The sequence below is a fragment of the Ahaetulla prasina genome, chromosome 6 (genome assembly GCF_028640845.1).
Source record: "Ahaetulla prasina isolate Xishuangbanna chromosome 6, ASM2864084v1, whole genome shotgun sequence".
NCBI classification, from domain to species: domain Eukaryota; kingdom Metazoa; phylum Chordata; class Lepidosauria; order Squamata; family Colubridae; genus Ahaetulla; species Ahaetulla prasina.
Window position 1 is genome coordinate 13,552,239 of NC_080544.1, and position 18,322 is coordinate 13,570,560.

The window sequence follows — 18,322 nt, forward strand, 5'->3', positions numbered from 1 at the left end:
AATTTTATTGGCCAAGTGTGATTGGACACACAAGGAATTTGTCTTGGTGCATATGTTCTCAAAGGTACATAAAAGAAAAGATACCTTCATCAAGGTACAACACTTACAACACTTCACGATAGTCATGGGGTACAAATAAGCAATCAAGAAACAATCACTATCTATATAAATCATAAGGATACCAGCAACAAAGTTACAGAAGATTTAAGATCATTCCCTGACTAATATCATTATTGTTGTCTATAATTCAGTTGTTGTTGTTTTTTTAATGGATACTATTTTAAACTAAAAGAAGATTTCGTAAGTTTTTGAAGACGACACTGGACTAGAATAAGAGAGTTGGAAGGGACCTTGGAGGTCTTCTAGTCCAACCCCCTGCTCAGGCAGGAGACCCTCGACCATTTCAGAGAAATGGTTGTCTAATCTCTTCTTAAAAACCACCCATCGCCAGGTGAGAAACGTGGTTGGGGTAAAGGCAAAGGACTGGACCGGACCGGACGCTCGGCTCCTTCCCCTGCTGCGAAGCTCAGCTTTTCCCAGCCTGTTACTTTGCACAGGGAGCGAGAGGGGCGCGCGGGGGCGGCCGAGCTCCCCCGCTAGGCTGGGAAGAAGGCGGGGAAGGCGGAGAGACTCCGCCTCGGAGCCCCGCAGATCTTCGCTTTCGTTCCGGAAGGGGAAAAAAGCTGCGCCTGAGAAGGACTCGTTGCACCCGCCCGGGAAGAGGTGTCCCGACGCTCCTGCTTCTGCTTCTGTCCCCGGACACCCTCTTTCCAATTTTTGATCCCGCGGTTGAAGCTTGGCTTTTGCCAGGTAGGGATCGGCGGGATCGTGTGTGTGTATGGGGTGGGGGGGCTGGGACTCCGGAGCCTGGCTGGGTGGCAGGCGGACCGACAGACCGACAAGCGGACAAGCAGGAAGATAGACAGGAAAGCAAGAAGACAGAGAGACAGGCAAGAAGACAGAGAGACAGACAGGAAGGCAAGCAGGCAGCAGGAAGGCAAGAAGACAGACAGGCAAGAAGACAGAGAGACAGACAGGAAGGCAAGCAGGCAGCAGGAAGGCAAGAAGACAGACAGGCAAGAAGACAGGAAGGCAGGCAGGCAAGAAGACAGACAGACAGACAGGAAGGCAAGCAGGCAGCAGGCAGGCAGAGAGGCAGCAGGAAGGCAAGAAGACAGACAGACAGACAGACAGGAAGGCAAGCAGGCAGCAGGCAGACAGGGAGGCAGCAGGAAGGCAAGAAGACAGACAGACAGAAAGGCAAGCAGGCAGCAGGCAGGCCGGGAGGCAGCAGGAAGGCAAGAAGACAGACAGACAGACAAGCAAGAAGACAGACAAACAAACAGGAAGGCAAGCAGGCAGCAGGAAGGCAAGAAGACAGACAGATAGGCAAGAAATCAGACAGGCAGGCAGGCAGGAAGGCAGGCAGGCAGGCAAGAAGACAGACAGACAGACAGGAAGGCAAGCAGGCAGCAGGAAGGCAAGAAGACACACAGACAGGGAAGCAGGCAGCAGACAGACAGACAGTCAAAAAGACAAGCAGGCAGGCAGGCAGGCAAACTGGCGAGGGAAGCGGGTGTCTGGGGCAGAGCCAAGGCAAGGGGGACGCTGGACAGCGCAGCCCGGCTTGGATCGGGGGAACCTCCGGAGCGCGAGAGGTTCCTCCCTTCAGGCCAACATGGCTGTTGGGCGGGCGGGCGAGGGGAAGAGGGAGCGCTGCCAAGCCTTGGGCGGAGTTCCTGGAGGAGAAGCAGCGCGGAGCCTCGGCCTTTGCCCGGTCAGGTTTCGCCTGCGCGGTTGGTTGCCTTTGCAAGAGCCCCGCAATCTTGACGAGCCCGGCTCTCCTGCTGGCTTTCCCCAGCCAGAGTCTCCAAGCTGCGCCCCCTTTCCCCCCCCCCCCAGCTCTCCTCCGTCTCCAAGTCTTCGAAGGCTCAACTTTCGAGCTGCGCTCGCCCCGCAACTTAAAGTCGGGTGCTGAATAAATTCCTTTTTCGGGCTTGGCGTTGGGCTGCGCGCCTGCCAAGACATTATTTCTTTCTTCTTCTTCTCCTTCTCCTTCTCCTTCTCCTTCTCCTTCTCTTCTCCTTCTCCTTCTCCTTCTCCTTCTCCTTCTTCTTCTTCTTCTTCCCCCTCCCCACCCTCCAACTCTCCCCATTCCTCCTCTTCTTTTCTTCTTCCCCTCCTTCTCTGCCCCTCCCCCCTCCTCCTCTCCCCCCTACTCTCCCCCTCTCCTCTTCTCATTCTCCTTCTTTCTTCTTCTCCTCCTCCCTCCTCCTACCCCCTCCATCTCTCCCCCTCCTGCTCTTCTTTTCTTCTTCTCCTCTTCTGCCTCCCTCCTCCTCCTCCTCCTCTCCCCTCCCATCCTCCTCCTCCTCTCCCCTCCCATCCTCCTCCTTCTCCTCCTTCTTCACAAGAACACAGACATTTTTATTTTATTTTATTATTTTTTATTATGCAGTTTTACTATACATCACGTTTCCATTTCTGCAATGACAGTGTACTGTTTGTATCAAGTGTCTTTTGAATATACATAGCGTTATACACCCTGTTTATAACCATTGTTCTCATAATTATACAATGTAGTCTCTTTTAAATCTACATAATCTTGTCTACATATTCTCATCATTATACCTTAACACTCTATACCAGGGGTCTCCAACCTTAGCAACTTTAAGCCTGGAGGACTTCAACTCACAGAATTCACAGCTTTGCTGGCTGGGGAATTCTGGGAGTTGAAGTCCACCAGGCTTAAAGTTGCCAAGGTTGGAGACCCCTGCTCTATACACTCCTCACTCTCTACACTTTAATCTATAGTCAAGTACAATCCAATGCTTATGTTACCTATAGTATATGCTTATGTATATCTATCTATATATGTATTTATTTCTATTTTGTTAATCATCTATCATTATTAAGTTACTAATCTCTGCACCTGAACACAAACATTTTTATTTTATTTTACCTTTTTACTGGACACCAAACGGTCAGGTTTGCCCAATGTGGAAAAACACAAAGTAGCCAACTTTGGCTTGAGAAAGACGCCAAGTTTTTTAACGGGGAGCTCGGCCTCAGAACCACACACACACACACATACCAAAAAATGGAAGATCTGGATTTGAATTAGGGTACCGTGGGGAGGGGGAAAAGGGGGTAAACTAGCTGAGACCACATTTTAGCCCAATCTGAGTTGGTCAGGCGTACTTTCTCTTCAGCAAGCCAAGAATTTTGAGACTGAAGTTGGTATTTGGAAATCAGATTCTCTGCAGTTAGACTTTCAAGCAATAAATGGAGTTGTCTTTGAATCGTAGTTTGTTCTAGTGGTCATCTGACCATCTCCAGGTTATGTTTTGGCAGCAAAAAAAAAAAAAGCAAAGCCAGTTAGCTTTCTTCTCGATCTAGTTGGAGGCTAAAGGCCTGGGATTTCCTGGTGGCCTCCCATCCCGGCAATACTTCTGGTTTTTTTTTGACATCTGCCAAGGTTGCTTATGAATGGCAAACAGGAGTTTGGGGAAGAGCTTTTTCTTCCACTTGATATCTCACTTTATACAAGCGATGCACCGAATTAGGCCGGTGACGAAACACAGGCAGTCCTTGACTTACAACAGTTCATTTAGTGACCATTTGAAGTTGCAACATTGCTGAAAAAAAGTGACTCAGAACTGTTTTTCATGCTTTCGACCTTTGTAGTATCCCCATGAGCGTGTGACCAAAATTCAGACAGTTGGCAACTGATTCATGTTTATGATGGGTTGCAGTGTCCCGGGGTCATATGATCCCCTTTTGTGACCATCTGGCGAGCAAAGTCGACGGGGAAATCCAAATTCACAACCGTGTTCGTAATTTCCCAAGTGCAGTGGTTCACTTAACAACTGCAGCCCGAAAGGTTGTGAAATGGGGCAGAACTCACTGAACACATGTCTCACTTAGCAACAGAAATGTTGGGCTCAATTGTGATCATAAGTCAAAGACAGAATCCCTTACTTGTTACCAGTATATATATATATATATACATCTCTCTCTCATCTATCTGTCTGTCTGTCTGTCTGTCTGTCTGTCTGTCTGACTGTCTGACTGTCTGTCTATCTATCTATCACAATGGAATTCCTTTGCTATTAAAATCTATCTATTAATCCTTTGCTATTAAAATCCAGCAGCAACTTCTGGAAGTTGTCTTAAGTTGGAATCTTCAATTTTCAGCTACAGTTAAATGCCACAGTCCCATTTATCCTATGCTTTTGCTCCTGTGCAGATAGATAGATAGATAGATAGATAGATAGATAGATAGATAGATAGATAGATAGATAGATAGATAGATAGATAGATAGATAGATAGATAGATAGATAAATAGAGATAGGTAGGTAGGTAGGTAGGTAGGTAGGTAGGTAGGTAGGTAGGTAGGTAGGTAGATAGATTGATAGAGATAGATAGATAGATAGATAGATAGATAGATAGATAGATGATAGAGATTGATAGAGATAGATAGATAGATAGATAGATAGATAGATATGATAGAGATAGATAGATAGAAAGAGAGAGAGAGAGAGAGAGATCACACACACTCACACACACATTTCCTGGAGAAATGTAGTGAGAGCTTAAAACATTTCTCAGAATCTGGGGAATTTTTTAACTATTGCAGATTTCTCCCTCCCCCGCCCCCGTCTCTCTCTCTGTGTGTGTGTGTGTGTGTGTGTGTGTGTGTGTTTGTGTTTGTTTCCTCTTTATCTTTCTGGGACTGAAGCCTCAACAAAAGAGTTGTTGGCGCCTATGTTCTTCAGTTCTTCATAATGTTGTGACTTCAACTTGTTCCTGTTTCAGCTGGTTGTGTTGTAAATAAATCCGGTTGAAGGACAACCGCATCCACTCCCATGATGGCATTTTCCTGCACACCAGATACCAGCTAACTGCTGTATCCAGGGGCTATTTTGGGAGACTGCCTGTTGCAAGGACAGCTAATTATCAATGTATGAAAACAATGTATTCCTAATCCTTGCAAGAAAAAAAGATGGCAGGCAGTTTATGGGGACTCGATCTTATTTTTTATCTCCTGCAGGTTATGGGGGACTTGATATTACAGGGGGTCCTCGAGTTACGACCACAATGGAGCCCCAAATTTATGTTTGCTAAGGGAAACGTTTTGTTAAGGGAAGTTTTGCCTCCATTTTACGACTTTTCTTCCCGCCGTTGTTACGAAGCAAATCGCGGCAGTTCTGGAATTAGTCACGTGGTTGTTAAGTGAATCCGGCTTCCTCGACGCTTTTGCTTGTCCGAAGGTCGCAAAAAAGGGGATCGCATGTGACCCGGGGATGCTGCAACCCAGTCGTAAACGTGAATCGGTTGGCAACCATCTGAATGCGAATCATATGATTGAGGGATTGCTGCAGTAGTGGGTTTCAAAACCTGTCGCTACTGGTTTGCTCGCGGGCGGGCGTGCTTCTGTGTATGTGCAGAAGCATCCAGGCGGGTGGGCAGAGTCTCCCGCCACCGCCACTACCGGTTCGCCTGATCCAGGGCGAACAGATAGCAACCAACCACTGGATTGCTGCAATGGACCTAAATCTGAAAAATGTTCATCAGTTGCTTTTTTTAAAGTGCTGTTGTAACTTTGAACAGTCCCTAAACGAATGAGGTCTACCTGTATTTTTTTTAATCCCTCATTTATCTCATGTCTCTTCACGGAAGACCAAGCCAAGATCGCTCCGGGCTTTTTATGGTCTACAAGTCAGCCTAATAAAAGAAGCCCCCATTAAACACAAGGTTTCGTAGCAATGCAACTTATATCTGTTTGGAAGACGGGAAGAGAACACAAAGTTCATTTACCAAGTTTCCTTGTCTTTTTTTTTTTTTTTCCCCTTTCATTAATTCAAGCACACGTTTCCTGGTGCAATTTAACCTTATGCAAACAACCTTTGTATAGCTCGTTGGCCAGCGGAAGAAGTCAGCACTACAGGTTTTTTTTTTTAGCTCAGGGATGGAGAACCATGGCCCTTTGATGACTTGTGGACTTCAACTCCCAAAATTCCTGAGCCCTGCTGAGGGTTTTTTTTTTTTATAAAGGAGCCTGTAAACTGATAGGATGGGCACCCTATAAGAAGGAAATGCTCCTTATGTGGAGTTGGACCATTGCTGAATGAATATATATATATGTGTGTATATGTAAATATATATATATATATATATATTTGTTTTCTGAGGTTTTCACGGGTGTTTGTATATAGGTCTTTGGTTGTTCGGGTTTTCTCCCGTGTAAAATTGGAAGTGTCTTGGCGACGTTTCGACGAAGTCTCATTCGTCATCTTCAGGCTTCAGCTTCGTGCTTCTGGGAGCAGTGTGTGATCGCAGCTGTTTCTTCCTTTTAACTGCTAGTGGGGTTCAATCAGTTCAAACCCCCACTAGCAGTTAAAAAGGAAGAAACAGCTGCAATCGCACATTGCTCCCAGAAGCAGGAAGTTGAAGCCTGAAGATGACGAATGAGACTTTGTCAAAACGTTGCCAAGACACTTCCAATTTTACGCGGGAGAAAACCTGAATAACCAAAGACCTGATATATATATATATATATATTTGTTTTCTGAGGTTTTCACGGGTGTTTGTATATAGGTCTTTGGTTGTTCGGGTTTTCTCCCATGTAAAATTGGAAGTGTCTTGGCGACGTTTCGATGAAGTCTCATTCGTCATCTTCAGGCTTCAGCTTCTTGCTCCCAGAAGCACGAAGCTGAAGCCTGAAGATGACGAATGAGACTTCGTCGAAACGCCGCCAAGACACTTCCAATTTTACACGGAGAAAACCCAACAACTAAAGACCTACATATATATATATATATATATATTTGTTTTCTGAGGTTTTCACGGTGTTTGTATATAGGTCTTTGGTTGTTGGGTTTCTCCCATGTAAAATTGGAAGTGTCTTGGCGGCGTTTGATGAAGTCTCATTCGTCATCTTCAGGCTTCAGCTTCTTGCTCCCAGAAGCACGAAGCTGAAGCCTGAAGATGACGAATGAGACTTCGTCGAAACGTCGCCAAGACACTTCCAATTTTACACGGGAGAAAACCCGAACAACCAAAGACCTATATATATATATATATATATTTTCAGCAATGGTCCAACTCCACATAAGGGGACGCACACGCACATATATAAGGTAAAGGTAAAGGTTCCCTTCACACATACGTGCTAGTCATTCCTGACTCTAGGGGGCGGTGCTCATCTGCGTTTTAAAGCCAAAGAACCAGTGCTGTCCGAAGACGTCTCCATGGTCATTGGCCGGCATGACTCAATGCCAAAGGTGCACGGAATGCTGTTACCTTCCCACCAAAGGTGGTCCCTATTTTTTTTACTGGCATTTTGTTTTATGTGCTTTCAAACTGCTAGGTTGACAAAAGCTGGGACAAGTAACCGGAGCTCACTCCATTATGCAGCACTCGGGATTCGAACTGCTGAAATGCCGACCTGTACATGAGGTTTTCAACCTGCCCCCCTCCCTCCAAAGACTATCACTATACTGATTTCAGCACCAAAGCTGATTTGTATGGTGTGTGTGTGTGTGAATTAATTAACTCTTCAATTCAGGAATATAAAATAGGTCAGAAAAACTGAAGGATCTTCACTCTCTATTCTCAAAGTATTGCCAGGGTGGGGGGGGGTCACCATCAGAAAGCCATCCTATTATAGAATCCTAGGGCTGGATGGGACCGTGGAGGTCTTCTAGTCCAACCCCTTGCCCAAGGCAGGAGACCTTATAGCATTCCCAGCCAAATGGTTGTCTAATCTTTTCTTGAAAACGTCCAGCGATGGAGCAGCCGCAACTCCAGGAGACAAGCTTCTCGCTGTCAGGAAATTCCTTAATTCCAGGTTGGCTCTGGAAATAATGCCATCTTTACCAGTATAATGCCAGCTTTACCTGCTCTGATGCTGGCTCAGGGATTCTGGGAGTTGAAAGTATTTCAAGGTAGTACCTGGAATGCACTACCAGACTCTGTGGTCTGTTCCCCAAATCCCCAAAGCTTTAACCAAAAACTATCTACTATTGACCTCACCCCTTTCCTAAGAGGTCTGTAAGTGGCGTGCATAAGAGCACCAACATGCCTACCGTTCCTGTCCTAATGTTCCCTTTGATTGTATCCAAGTTCATATAGCTATTACATACTTATGATTATATATATGCTTTATATAGTATAGTTATTTCATGCTTATACTTATATATGCTGTTGTGACAAATAAATAAAATAAATAAAATAAATAAAATAAAAAATAAATAAATAAGCCATCAAAGGAGCCCTATGCCTGTTTTAGCTGGATGAGCTTCTCAGAGAAGACTAAAATGTCTCTTATCGTTAATCAAAGGTCATTATTTTTGGGTTTTTTGTTTTTTTTAAAAATATGAACTTTGAACTTGAACTTGAACCCCACTAACTATAGATAGTCCTTGACTTGCTACCAAAACCGAGCCTCCAATTTCTATTGTTGATCAAGGCAGTTGTTCCTTGACTTTTGTCTCATTTTATGACCTTTTTTTTGCCCCAGTTGCTAAGCGAATCATTGCAGTTGTTAAAGTGAATTATGCTGTTTTTAAGTGAACCTGGCTTTCACAATTGCTTATCCAAAGCCAGGTGGGAAGGTTACAAAATGATGATCATGTGACCCTGGGACTCTGCAACTGTCATACATACATGCCAGTTGCCAAGTGCCTGGATTTTGATCATGTGATCTGGGGACCTATGAGGAAAAGGAAGAAGGAGGAAGGAAAAGAAGAAAAAGGGGGGAAGAGGAGGAGGAGAAAAGAAGGAGGAGGAGAAGGAGGAGGAGGAGGAGAAGAAGAAGGAGGAGGAGAAGGAGAAGAGGAGGAGGAAGAGGAAGAGGAAGTCATCCCAAACTGAGTAGAGTAGAGTAGAGTAGAGTAGAACAGAACAGAACAGAACAGAACAGAATAGAATTATTTATTGGCCAAGTGTGATTGGACACACAAGGAATTTGTCTTGGTGCATACGCTCTCGGATAAAAGAAAAGATACATTCGTCAAGAATTATAAGATACAACACTTAATGATAGTCATAGAGAAACACTCAATATAAATCTTAAGGATACCAGCAATAAGGTTACAGTCATACAGTCATAAGTGGGAGGAGATGGGTGATAGGGATGATGAGCTGCCTCCAGGGCTCTGTCAACTCCCTGACCTCCGGACCTTCCGCCGCGAGCTGAAGACGTTGTTGTTTCAACGTGCAGGACTAGCATAAATGTTGTTTAAATTGGGGTTCTAAACTGGGGTTTTTAAATGGTTTTTTAATTGTATTTAATTTTTTTAGGCCGTATATTGAATTAGTTTTTTATACTGTTTTTTAATCTGTATTATATGTATTGTGGTTTTATTGGCTGTGAACTGCCCTGAGTCCTTCGGGAGAAGGGCGGTATACAAATTTAATAAATAAATAAATAAATAAATAAATAAATAAATAAATAAATAAATAAATAAATAAATAAATAAGATTAATAATAGTGCACACTTAGTAACTAGTTTGACAGTGTTGAGGGAATTATTTGTTTAGCAGAGTGATGGCCTTCGGGGGAAAAACTGTTCTTGTGTCTAGTTGTTCTGGTGTGTAGTGCCCTATAGCATCGTTTTGAGGGTAGGAGTTGAAACAGTTTATGTCCAGGATGTGAGGGATCTGTAGATATTTTCACAGCCCTCTTTTTGACTCGTGCAGTATACAGGTCCTCAATGGACACATTCTGACTTGATGAAGGATTCGCGCAGATGGATGCTAAATTTGAAAAGATGTTTGAATCAAAATTATAAATACGATACGAGAGCGCCAACTCAAATACAAAACCTTCCTGTGTAGGCAAAGGCTGGTTTGTATTTCACAAAACACGTTTAGTACCCAGAAAGCGGCCTGAATACAGAGCAAGCATTGAGGATATAGAAGCTGATCATTCGTGGGTTATATTTAGACATGCGGTGTTTAGATTTTGTACTTCTAGAGAACTTTTAAAAGTAGATTTGTCTGCTGAGGAATACTTTGGCGTTATAGACAATTCTGAAGACCATATAAGGGACATTCAGGGCCTATCCCCACTAGTGAGTTAACTTCTGTCCATCCTTGAGTTTGCAGAAAACTATGAGTTCACGTCATGTGGTATCATCTGTGGTCACTATTTTAAGCCATTGCAGTCATTTGGTTTCTCCCTGAGGTGATGGGAGGCCAGAGATAATGGATTCTACACAGAGGTGGCTGTCACATACTGTAACAATCGGTTCACCCAGCACCAGAAATGTGAGCATATGTAGCATCAAAAAACATGGCAATTCACTCGCAGGCGCCGTCCAGACATGCATGCGGTGTCAATAAACATTTCAATTCGCTCGCACACGCCTTCTGCACATACATGCAATGTCAAATACACAGCAATATAGGATGGGATTGTGCCTGGATGGGTGGACGAGGCCACCTGCAGGTTGCAACTACCAGTTTGCGACCTGCAGATTCAAAGTGGAATAGGATAGAATTGAGCGGCATAGTGGCCTAGTGGTGAAGAATCTCACCTCCCCCTTGGAAGGTAGAGAGTTTAATCCTAGTTAGTGGAGATATTTCTCTCTTTGAGCACAAAGAGAAAATGTCTGCTGTGAGCTTCACATAGGCATCAGGAAGGGCATCCGGTCAGTAAATACTCAGCTTTATTCTGTCGCCCCGACTCTACTTCGAATTAAGGGATTTACAGGGTGATAAAAGGGAAGTTTAGAATAGGACAGAATTCTTACAATCTGCTCTGGAAAGTTAGTGTTTTATGAACTTCTGCAATTATGAAAGATCATTAACCTAAGAATGGCAGCTGAGAAAGAAAGTTAAGTGTTTGGTTCAGAAGGAGTCTGGTACCACCTTTTATTAAAAAGCATAACATTTATTTATCTCTTAGCTTTCTGTTCTGTCTTTTCTCCAGGAGCCCAGAGCAAGTTGCACAGGGATTTTTTTTCATGTGACTACAATAGCAATAGGAGATACTGTAGTTAGATAGAGATGGATGGATGGATGGAGATAGAGAGATAGAGAGATAGAGCGATACAGAGATAGATAAATAGAAGGATAGACAGTACCGGTAGATAGATGATAAATGAAAGTAAGTAAGAAAAGACAGACAGAGAGAGAGAAAGAAAGAAATAGGCAGGCAGGTAGGCAGATAGATGATAAATGAAAGTAAGTAAGTAAGTAAGTGAGAAAGACAGACAGACAGACAGAGAGAGAGAGAGAGAGAGAGAAAGAAAGGAAAGAAAGGAAGGAAGGAAGGAAGGAAGAAAGAAAGAAAGAAAGAAAGAAAGAAAGAAAGAAAGAAAGAAAGAAAGAAAGAAAGAAAGAAAGAAAGAAAGAAAGAAAGAAAGAAATAGGCAGGCAGGTAGGCAGATAGATGATGGATGATGGTGGATGGAGTAGATAGATAATAGATAGGTAGATACGGTGGGTAGGTAAGTAGGTAAGTAGATGACAGACAGACAGACAAACCGATAGAACACCCCCTTGGACAGTTTCTGTGGTTAATCTGGGATTTAAATGTTCCAACCAATTCAATATTTGCCAATTCTGATTGTAAACTTTCTTACAAAGAGTTGAAAAATGTGTCATAAGACTGGGCAAAGAGCAGAATCAGATTTTAGCAGTGCACAACTGCACTCCCAACCCTTCCCCTCCCCCTCCCCCATAAGCCTTTTACTGGAAGCTTCAGCTGCAGTAGGTGGCATGCAAACTTCGGAAAAGGTACAGCTCCTTCAAACTCTTCCATACTCTTAAGATCTCACTTTGCCATGGATCCGGTCTTTAAATCTAAAGCTGCATTTGAACAGCTTTAGGTTAAGGGTTGCAGCCAGGAATTGGCTTGAATGGTTTTCCGGTTACAGAGGTCAAATGATTGCCATGGGTTTCCCACAGGATATGAGACGTTCCACCACATACATCTAGCTTTTAACTAGACATTTCTTCGGTTGGTTTGAAAAAGCAAATGCAGAACCTCCAATCTGAAAGGCTCACTTACAAATCCATTGGGATTTCGAAAAAGAAAAGACATAAGTATGAATGATAATGGATTGAAAGCTGTAGGAGGTGTACATTGGAAAATAAGTGGGGGTGGACCTTCTCTTTGTTCACCCTAGAGCAGGAGTGTCAAACTTGCATTGTCACGGCATCATCACGTGATGTGTTGAGACATTTTTCCCCTTTGCTAAACTGGATGTGGGCTTGGCCAGTGTGTGACTCATCCAGCCCACGGGCCACGAGTTTGACAGCCCTGCCCTAGAGTCAAACACAACTGGACAGGGAAGCCTTTATGTTCTGTCCCCACTATACGTTAGTCTGCGTGCAGCTCAACATGCAGCTAAACCCACCTATCCTCCAATAAAACAGACCCATGTGCGTAGATCTGAACGCTTTATTGAAAGAACAGGATATGGGGAAACTGGGGAAAATAGGGATACATACAATGAGCAGCAAATACAAGGCAGTATTGAGTTACCGCTGAACGTAACAATTAATAAATACAAGCAATTTAAATCTCACCAGGGATGCTCTGTGTGTGAGATGTGGGTTTGTTCTTGGATGACCATGTGCTTCTGCCTTCTCCAAATGCTAGTTTCCTTCTAAACAATATACTTGGGTCATATTTGTCTCCCCAGCCACTAGATGGGGCTAGAGCAGTGGTTCTCAACCTTCCCATGCTGGTTGTGGGGATTCTGGGAACTGAAGTCCATGCATCTTCAAGTAACCAAGGTTGAGAATCATTGTTCTACGCTATGGGCACGAAACCCTCATTGTGGCCTGTCAGAGTCATACGAGGTGGGGGTGGAGGAGCCTGGGCTGGCTTTGGAGCCTTTGGAAGGCTCTGATAAGAAACAGTATCAGAGACAGAGGCAGAGCCAGGGCCTTCCATCTTCCCCCAGTGTAGAGGCAGGTGTCTTCGGGGCCTGAGCTGAGTGAGGCGGAGGAATTAAAGCAGAGACTCCTCCCCTATTAAGTTTATTGCACCTGAAGCCAGATTAGGCTAGCGATTGGGAGTGATTGCAGCTGGCTTGAGAGGGAGACATCAGAGCAAAGATTTCTCTCTTTTTAATTCATCGTGCCTGAAGCCATATTGACTAGCGATCTGAACTGCTTCATTGCCTTGAGGACGGAGGAATTAAAGCAGAGACTCCTCCCTATTAAGTTTATTGCACCTGAAGCCAGATTAGGCTAGCGATTGGGAGTGATTGCAGCTGGCTTGTGGAGTCAACCATTGGAGTGCGATTCTTCGATTCGCAAGTATACTTCCCATATTTCCGATGATCTTAGGTGACCCCTGGCAAATCGTCATTCGACCCCCAACGGGTCCCAACCCACAGGTTGAGAACCGCTGGGCTAGAGAGTGACAACAGTATATAAAGTTATATGGTGTGGCATGACACTTTACCTTTACCTGCAGAGAGGTTACTTTTTCTGTACCAGTGCTTCTCAACCTTCCCCATGCTGGTTGTGGGGATTCTGGGAACTGAAGTCCATGCATCTTCAAGTAACCAAGGTTGAGAATCATTGTGGTACTAGTAAAGGAGAATATTTGTTGCTCGTGGTTGACATGAGGGGTCCTTTGTGCTCTCTGAGCTTGCTTGTTTTCTTGTAGACGTTTCATTACCCAATTAGGTAACAGCATCAGTGCCAATGTTGTTACCTAGTTTGGGTAGCATTAGCACTAGCACTGATGGTGTTACCTAGTTTGGGTCATGGAACACCTGCAAGAAAACAACCCAGCTCAGAGAATCATTGTTCTACGCTATGGGCACAAAACCCCCATTGTGGCCCGTCAGAGTCATACGAGGTGGGGGTGGAGGAGCCTGGGCTGGCTTTGGAGCCTTTGGAAGGCTCTGATAAGAAACAGTATCAGAGGCAGAGCCAGGGCCTTCCATCTTCCCCCAGTGTAGAGGCAGGTGTCTTCGGGGCCTGAGCTGAATGAGGCGGAGGAACAGATGGGGCCCATCTCAAATGCACGGACGCGCAGAGAGGAGAGGAGAGGAGAGCAAAGGAAATCAATAAGCTGGCTCTCAGGCAAAGAAGACATAGATGCTAGCCAGCTCCTCCCTGGTTGGGAAATAAATAGTGGGGTTTCGGAGTAGCCGGTTGTTGCAGACAACTTTTCATTTTCTAGTATACAGCAAGCAATTCGGATTCCTTGGCCAGAACCAGGTTTGTTGGGACTAATTATGTTTGGGCTTTTTTGTTTATCCACGTGAATAAAAGACTGTTACTGCCCTGTTAATAAAAAAGGGATTTGTTTTACTCATGTGTAAACAGCTTACTTGCAAAGGCTGGGTCAGAACAACTCCATCATTGGCCAAGATTGATAAACACCAACAGAATCTTATGATTATGCTTTGCTTCGGAGAACATGTGGGCAAAGCAGCTTCTCATAATTCTTGCCTACTTGTGGCCTGTGGTGGAAAAAACAGTGCAGCTATTAGGAGTTCTCCCTTAATTTTGTGGCAGGCAGAATGCAACGTCGGACTTTCAATGCATAAGGGTTGACTTTGCGTGTAAGTTTTGTGCGGGGCCTGTAGCTGATCTGAAGAACCTGGCAGGATCAGATCTTGTTAACAGTAGAATGGGAGATTCACTGATTTTAGAGCAGGGGTGTCAAACTCAATTTCATTGAGGGCTGTGACTGACCTTGGGGGGAGGGGGGCAGGGTGGTTGTCACCATGGTGAGTGTGGCCAGATCAACATCACTCATGCCGAGGGCGCCTGTGGTGGCCTTAGCGCTCTGCCAGTGAAAATGGGCTCCTGAGCTCCGTTTTGGCTGTGATGGCCTCCTGCAATCCCCTGCCAGCGATAACAGAGCTTGTGAGGACTGCAGGCAGCCCTCCCAAGCTCTGTTTTCAGCTGCAACAGCCTCCTGCAACCCCCTGCCAGCACAAAAACAGAGGTCGGAATGACAGCACGCAGCCTTCTTCAGCTCCGTTTTCAGCTGCAACAGCCTCCTGCAACCTCCTGCCAGCACAAAAACAGAGCTCGGGAGGACCGCATGCAGCCCTCTTGAGCTCCGTTTTCAGTTGCAACAGCCTCCTGCAACCCTCTGCCAGCACAAAAACAGGGCTCAGGAGGACCGCATGCAGCCCTCTTGAGCTCCGTTTTCAGCTGCAACAGCCTCCTGCAATCCTCTGCCAGCACAAAAACAGGGCTCGGGAGGACCGCATGCAGCCCTCTTCAGCTCCGTTTTCAGCTGCAACAGCCTCCTGCAACCCTCTGCCAGCACAAAAACAGAGCTCGGGAGGACCGCATGCAGCCCTCTTGAGCTCTGTTTTCAGTTGCAACAGCCTCCTGCAACCCTCTGCCAGCACAAAAACAGAGCTCAGGAGGACCGCACGCAGCCCTCCTGAGCTCCGTTTTCACTGGCGGAGGCAGTGCGGGCTGGTGCTTCACTGTTTCCAGGGTAGCCCCATGATCCAGATCTAAGCACCCCACAGGCCGGATCTGTCCCCTGGGCCTTGAGTTTGACACCCCTGGTTTAGAACCAGACTGAGGAGAAAGCAGTGGTGAACTTCAGGTATTTCTTACAAACATACATTTAGCGACTATTCGAAGATATCACGGCAGAGGGGAAAAAGTGACTTAGGATAGTTTTCCCCCCACTATTGAAACATCCCTGTGGTTACATGATCAAAATTCAGTCACTTGGCAACTGACTCGTATTTATGATAGTTGCAGTGTCCCGGGGTCACTGGACTCCTTTTTGTGACCTTCTGACAAGCGGACAGGTTCATTTTACATTTTACAACCGTGTTATCAACTTCACAATGCAGTGATTCACTTAACGATGGCGACAAGGGAAGGTCCTAAAACGGGACTCACTTCAACAAGTGTCTCGCTGAGCAACTGAAATTTTGGGCTGTAAGTACAACATTTTGGCATGTAAATCGAGAACTACCTCTATAGTGTTTCTTCTTCGGCGGCGCAGCCAAGAATCAAACTGGAATGCGTCCATAAACTTACTTGGAGCTCTGTTTGAAAGGAAGCTGTGTAGAAAAATGTCTCCAGGCCTCCTAAAATATAATTACAGATGTGTGTACAAGGAAGGAAAATGAGCACATGGCTTAACAGCTCTGCTCCCTTTTTTTAGCCCTGGAGCAAAACATTTAGCAAGTCTATAGTAAATTACCATCTGTACATCAGCATGGCCTTCCCGCCTTGCCAGTTTTGTTTTACAGTCCGAGGTGTCCTACGCAGCCTTGGACACGATTATTTTGTGTTTTAAATTGGGAACGCAGCAAGAAAAGAGAATTTCATCTGTTTCCCCCCCCCCACCTCTTGTTTTCCTTTCATTTGCTAGAAGTGGAAATTATTCGTTGGCTCTGAAAAGGAGCTGAGCTTTAAAATTCCGCTTTGGCATCCTGTTGATGCTGTTTTTCCCCACCTTTCTCTCTTTTTTCTTTTTTTTCCCCTTTTGCTTCCACCCACCCCCCAAAGGTTCTGTTTGAATATCTCAGGGAGTGTTGCTTGCAGAGGAGAGACCCAAAAAGCATTCATGAGCAAAGAAAGGTGGATGGAGGATTGTGGGTACTACTCAATGGTGGGATTCAGCCGGTTCAGGCCGGTTTGGATGAACCAGTTGTTAAATTGCTGATTGGCCCCTCCCTGCCCCTCCACACTCCGCCCCTTCCAGGAGTCTCCACGTGCCCCATTTTGGCTCCCAAGTAAGTGCAGGGAGGCCTACTAAGCCCAAAATGGCCTCCCCCTCAGCCCATTTTTGCTCCCAGGAGGCTGCAGAGAGGTCTACTAGGCCCAAAGAGGGGTGTGGGGGAGTGGCGCCCCTCTGTGGCCTGTTTTTGCTCCCAGGAGGCTGCAGAGAGGTCTACTAGGCCCAAAGAGGGGTGACAGGGTGTGCTGTGCACCCCCCGCCCCCCTGTGGTCTGTTTTTGCTTTCAGGAGGTTGCAGGGAAGCCTACTAGGCCCAAAATGGGGTGTGGGGGGGGAGTGGCGCCCCTCTGTGGCCTGTTTTTGCTCCCAGGAGGCTGCAGGGAGGTCTACTAGGCTCAAAACGGGGTGGCGGGCAGCGCCCCCTGCAGCCTGCTTTTGCTCCCAGGAGTGCAGGAGGCCTACTAAGCCCAAAATGGCCTCCCCCTCAGCCCATTTTTGCTCCCAGGAGGCTGCAGAGAGGTCTACTAGGCCTATAGCGGGATGACAGGGTGTGCTGTGCGCACCCCTCACCCGTGGTCTGTTTTTGTTTTCAGGAGGTTGCAGGGAAGCCTACTAGGCCCAAAATGGGGTGTGGGGGGGGAGTGGCGCCCCTCTGTGGCCTGTTTTTGCTCCCAGGAGGCTGCAGGGAGGTCTACTAGGCCCAAAACGGGGGGGCGGGCGGGCAGCGCCTCCCCCCCTGCAGCCCGTTTTTGCTCCCAGGGGAGTGCAGGAGGCCGAGTGCTGCCTGTCACACACCCCTGGCCACGCCCACCATGGCCGCGCCTACCCATTAGGGCAGAGAACCGATTGTTAAATTATTTGAATCCCACCACCGGTTCTACTGGACCACTGACTCGGACATCATTTGGGCCCTGATGCTGCTAAAACCAGATCTGAGCTTGGGGAGAAAAAAAAGAGAAATCTCAACAAGGTTCAAAAATCAACCAGTCTTTCTTTATCTCTATCTCACATGCTAAAGGCACTAATTAAATCATCTGTAGCCCTCAAGCCAACAAACAGCGGGGCAGTTTACCATCAATTTTGGATAGAAAACAATCCTAGAAGCCAGGGGTTTCAAATGGCACCTTATGACTTGTGGACTTGGTAACTTTACAACTTGTGGACTTCAACTCCCAGAATTCCTCAGCAGAAGTTGAAGTCCACAAGTCATAAAGTTGTCAAGGTTGGAAGACCCCTGCTGTAAACCACTGGATTTTTTAAAATAATGGTTTCTGCTTTCAATAGCTTTCCTGAAAAGAGAATCTGGATCCCTTGTGTGAGGTTATCAAATCACTGCCTTGCACTCTCCTCCCAAATTGTGACCCCTCTGGTTGTTAGAAATCATGAATTTGGCTTAGTAGCAAACAGCATGCTACATCTTAAGGTAAAGGTAAAGGTTCCCCTCGCACATATGTGCTAGTAGTTGCCGACTCTAGGGGGCGGTGCTCATCTCCGTTTCAAAGCCGAAGAGCCAGCACTGTCCGAAGATGTCTCTGTGGTCATGTAGCCGGCATGACTCAATGCCAAAGGTGCACAGAACATCTAACTTAATATTAATAGAACCCACCTGGAGAAAGTAGAAGGATTACCATACACGCCTGTATCTTATTTGCAAAATTCTGCGTAACCACTAGGTGA

The 18,322-nt window shown here is 45.8% G+C and overlaps 1 protein-coding gene across 1 annotated transcript in view; it reads left to right on the forward strand.

Annotated features, from left to right (window-relative positions):
- Positions 1-628: 628 nt before the first annotated feature.
- Positions 629-18,322, forward strand: part of ANXA11 (annexin A11) — a 53,397-nt gene continuing 35,703 nt past the window's right edge. Inside the window, exon 1 of the mRNA XM_058189520.1 lies at positions 629-810. The gene's annotated coding sequence lies outside the window, so the exon portion shown is untranslated. The remainder of the gene's footprint in view (positions 811-18,322) is intronic.